The sequence below is a fragment of the Protopterus annectens genome, chromosome 10.part0, assembly GCF_019279795.1.
Source record: "Protopterus annectens isolate FY-2018-M chromosome 10.part0, PAN1.0, whole genome shotgun sequence".
NCBI lineage: Eukaryota > Metazoa > Chordata > Ceratodontiformes > Protopteridae > Protopterus > Protopterus annectens.
In genome coordinates this window covers 289,108,086-289,113,085 of record NC_056744.1, presented here as the reverse complement: position 1 = coordinate 289,113,085, position 5,000 = coordinate 289,108,086, and positions in this window count along the sequence as shown.

Sequence of the window (5,000 nt, the reverse complement as noted above, 5' to 3'; positions counted from 1 at the left end):
AGCACAGTCATTCAACAGTATAGGAAATGTATTCCATCATGTAGATGCATGTGTGTGTGTGTGTGTGTGTGTGTGTGTGTTTGTGTGTGTGTGTGTGTGCATTTATGTCCAGATATAGATACATACATATATATAGATATATCAAGAACATCTCATGTGACAACAAAGCATTAAAAAGGAATGAAAAGGGAAACACCATCAATGCCTGTATTATGTATTGGTGTTGTCCTATGTAATATCAAGACTCCCTCAGACAGACGTGTCATTAATACATGCAAACATTTGTACATTGGCCAAATACACCGCTCTGTGCATTTTATTTACATTAACACAACAGTTCCTGTCCAATCATTATGTGAGAACAGTACTCATGCAAGGTGCTGTGTGCTACATCATCATCATGAAAAAGGTAACTGGGATAACCATAGAGTGACCAGTAGTGCCGTGTGTACAATGGGGTCATCTGCATCATGTGTACCTGGAACCTTTAGGAGTCATGCGCATACCAGGATCGTGTGCCTGAGAGACAGGTGTGAGAACAACTGGAGTATGTTGTGATGCAAATTATAAAGGTTACATGTGTCCAGTGGACATGTGTGTGAAATGGACAGCTATGTATGGGGCAAATGTTGTTCTAGGAACAGATTGGCATTTTGTTTCTGTAGGGTGAGAGTGGGATGTGGGGGAAGGAGAGTAGGTATGCTCTTGGAGGATAGGTTGGGTAGGATGACAGACAAGACAGCATACGGGGTAGGTATATGACACATGTGGGGAGATACACCCTGGATGGGGAGGGGTGTTCAGTAGTCACAAGCCCATGAGCTCCCAGATGGAAACAGTGAGGCAGAAGTCCCCAGCCATGGGCAGCCACCACTACACCAAAACAGCCGCAAAAGTTGGCTGTGCTGGAGGCTGTCTAGGAGGGGGCAGGCTCACCCTCTAAATGTGACACTCTGCCCTCAAGCTGGTGTATCTGGCCTCAAAACCCCTTATTGAGCCCCCTACGCACCACGTCCAGGACTGTATGACAGAGGACAAGTTCCTCTCTGGATCTGCTCCCAGGGGGGGCAAGCCCCATCCACAGTGGTGGTTCCACCAGAAGGTGGTGCAGAGCCAACAGAGGTGGAGGTCCAAGGCTGGGGCCCAGATGTGCTGGTGCCCAGTGCCATGGCCAGCTGAAGTGGGACAGGAGTTTCTGCCAGGACCTCCAAACCCATACAGCCTATGGTGTTGCAGTTTTAACACAGATATGGCTTAGTAATCATCAACAGCATTCAGGATTACTTATAACAGCATGCATAGATATGACCATCAACCCAACACAACAGATGGTATACATTTGCAGAGGGAGCTTAACACATGCATATATACTGCATGCCATCTGTACAAAGTGCAGAAGACTTGTGACTGCAGTTATGAACAGTGGCCCGTTAATGGCATGTCACTGTGAGAACTTCAGACAGTGACTGTCATACCACTGTTTCATGTGACATATGTCCAATCAGGGATGCAATGGCAGTAACTCTCATCATTATCACCATGTACTGACTGCAATCCTCACACTATGCTTCTGCATTTCACAGATGTGTGTTCAGTGAGTAACACAGGAAACACATGGTTCCACACACTAACCAGTCCACAGATGACCCTACAGATGGGGGTTCACTCACAAGCAGAGCACTGTCTTGTCAGTTTTAAAACATGCAGAATAGCCATTACCACACACAACTTGTTAAACTGGTAGTAGTCTCTATGAAGCATAGCTACACTTACATGCTGTAGTCATGTCTGGCACATCACCCTCCTGTCTTTAGGTTATTTTCCACTGTATATGTTGTTTGAGGAATATCCAGATATCATCTGTGATGCCGTTTACCAAACACAGGATCCAGGATTCACTCACAGCGACTGCCATGGGAAACACCAACATGTTGTTCCTAGATATTGTACTGTTTTTCCATGCAATTGGCTATGGGAACATCACTGCAGCTGTTCCACATGCAATCAACTAGAGGAGGACTGCAATAGGTGCAGAGGCCATCACCTGATCATGACCATCACTTACAAAACACAAGCTGCTGCTGAGCAGGTGTACAACTCCACATCCACCAGACAGTATGTGGGAGGGACAGACAGAGGCAAAGTACATCAGAGAAGGGCTTGGAGAATAGAACCTAAGCATCGTCTGTCACACACCTACCAGTACAGGAGTTCAAACCTCTGACTGATTAGCCATTAATATTACAAGTACATGCAGTTACTCCATGTGCCACAAAGCTGACATGTTGCTGTGCTGTAAGAACATATATGTCTGCTGGTGAGCAACATCTGCAAAAGAGATATAGCAGACATGCATTAGGTGTAACACACATGGCTGTCCACATGAACGGATGTCATTGTCAACACAACCACACTCTAAGGGACTCAGACACATTGCCACACTTTGTCAGTCCCACAAATATACTTCCTAACTACTTAGTTTGCTATACTGCAGTAATGCACTAGTACTACATGCACCACATGGGATATCTGGAGGTTCTATGGGCTAGGGCATGTGAATGTGTCTGACATCAGTCAGTATGCCAATGGGAGTTGTACTGGGTGTGACTGTGGTTGGGAGCATCATACCCCACACGCAGACACAAGGTGCCAGTACTGACATGCATGGGTGCATTGCTTCATGGGTGTGTAGTGGTTGGCTGTGCAAGATGGCTGTGCAAGGCTGGGTGATGGGTAATACTTGGCATCACACCACCCAACAATGGTGTGCAGTATGGTTCTGGGGTGTAGTGTCTGCAATGTCCCACACAGATGGGTATTGTATGAACTGTCCTGTCATCCTGGTTACCATTGTGTATGGCCATTGCTTTGCAATGCATGACATGTCTGTCTTTGATAGTCCTTGACATGGACATTGCCTGGGATGTGCACGTCCCACAATAATGTACAGTGACATGTACAAGTGTACCTGGTTTGGCTGGCACATGTTGTGTACACAGACTATTATCCTCAGATATGCCAATACTGGCCTGGTGTGGCAGGAGACATCAGGTTGACCCTGCACCTGCATTGATATCATTATACAGGTATTCCCCAGTGTCAGTGGCATCTGTCCATACAGGGCATGTGTGTAAGGAATTGTATGGCCTTTGTGGATCACATTTGATGGCACCACATATGTTGCAGGCATCCAGTGGGGAACATAGTGAAGGCACATTGTTTTCAATTATGTGCCTGTTGTACTGCTGGACAGGGTGCCATGCCCTCTGGAGCCCACTGCAATTACACCATGCCTACTATCTGTCATCAACGTGCAGGGTACTAACAACATAGCGGGATATTCTAGGCAAGTGTGTTTGTGTATGAACATGGGTTCAGAATGTATTCTGGGTAATAGCAGAGTTGCATACTTTTTTCATCAGGCCTTTTGCCAGATGTAGGAGTATGGCTTGCCAACACAGTCCCTTGGCTGATTGACATCTGTACTCCTCGTGAGGAGGACATTGTGACATATAATATGGACACCATATAGGAAAACTACAAAATCCACTCCCCAGCATGTCCATTGGTTAGACACTCACAGCCACCTCCACACAGGCTCTGATTGTCACACACACACCTGCCATGTCTTGGAATAGAACTCCTACCTAACTAGTTATCACACTACAGCATTATACAGTTACAGCATGTGCTATAGAGATTACTGGGTTATAGCAGTCCCAGAGGTGTATTACTAGATGGGTGATATCAGCAGGATTGCCAAATGTGGTTATATGAATTGTAAAGAGTGTACATACTCTAAAACACATTCTTCCTTTCTCAGGCAGACACAGTTGGCCTGTTTAGGATTAGAACACCTACCAAACTAGCTTACCACACTACAGAATTACACAGTTACAGCACGCACTATTGCGAATACTGAATTGCAGCAATCCCAGAGGTGTATTTCTAGGTGGATGACATCAGCAGGATTGCCAAAGGTGAGTATGTGAATTGTAAAGAGTGTGCATACTCTAAAAAGCATTGTTTCTTTTACAGACAGGCAGACATACACACAGTTGGCCTGTCAGGGATTAGACCACCTACCAAACTAGTTTATCATACTACAGCATTACGCAGTTACAGCACATGCCATGGAGATTACAGGGTTACAGCAGTCCCAGAGTTTTATTCGTAGGTGGGTGACAGCAGGATTACCAAAGAAGGGCATTTCAAGTGTATTGCAATCTGTACATGTCTGTTACCTGCGTGCACCCACTGCTTACTGTCACAAAAACACATTTACACCTGCTTAAAAGTGTCTTACTTAGTCCTAATTGACAGTATCAATAAGGCTTGCAGGTCTTGAACCCTGGACCATGCACACGGAGGGCACTGGACTTTCCACTAAGCCATCTGGGTTGTATATATTCTGCATGGATTTTATAATGCACATTTTACTGCAGTTATTCCACAGTACTGAAAACAAATGGGACAGTCCCTTTGTGTACATATGTACAGTACCCTTTAGTGTACTGTACTCTGTGAAACAACAAAGACAAGTCTACATCTGTACAACTGTCATAACTACATACATATATATATATATATATATATATATATATATATAAAACCCAGCCACTGGGGATGCACAAGCCAGTGCATTTCTTTGTGCCAGTCCCAAGCCCGGATAAATGGGGAGGGTTGCGTCAGGAAGGGGATCCGGTGTATAACCTCTGCCAAAAATGACTGATGTGGAAAACTTTTCATAATTACATACTGGATCGGTCAAGGCCCAGGTTAACAACGACCACCACCAGTACTGTTAGCCAACAGGGTGCTGGTGGAAATTGGGCTACTATTGGCCGAAGAAGAAGAGGAGGGGGAAGACATGCCCGAAGGCAGGAAGAGAGGAGGAAGGTTTGGAGTGTAATACTGAGGGTAGGAACTTTGAATGTTGGCAGTATGACTGGTATAGGGAGAGAGTTAGCTGATATGATTGGCAAGTATAGGACAAATTT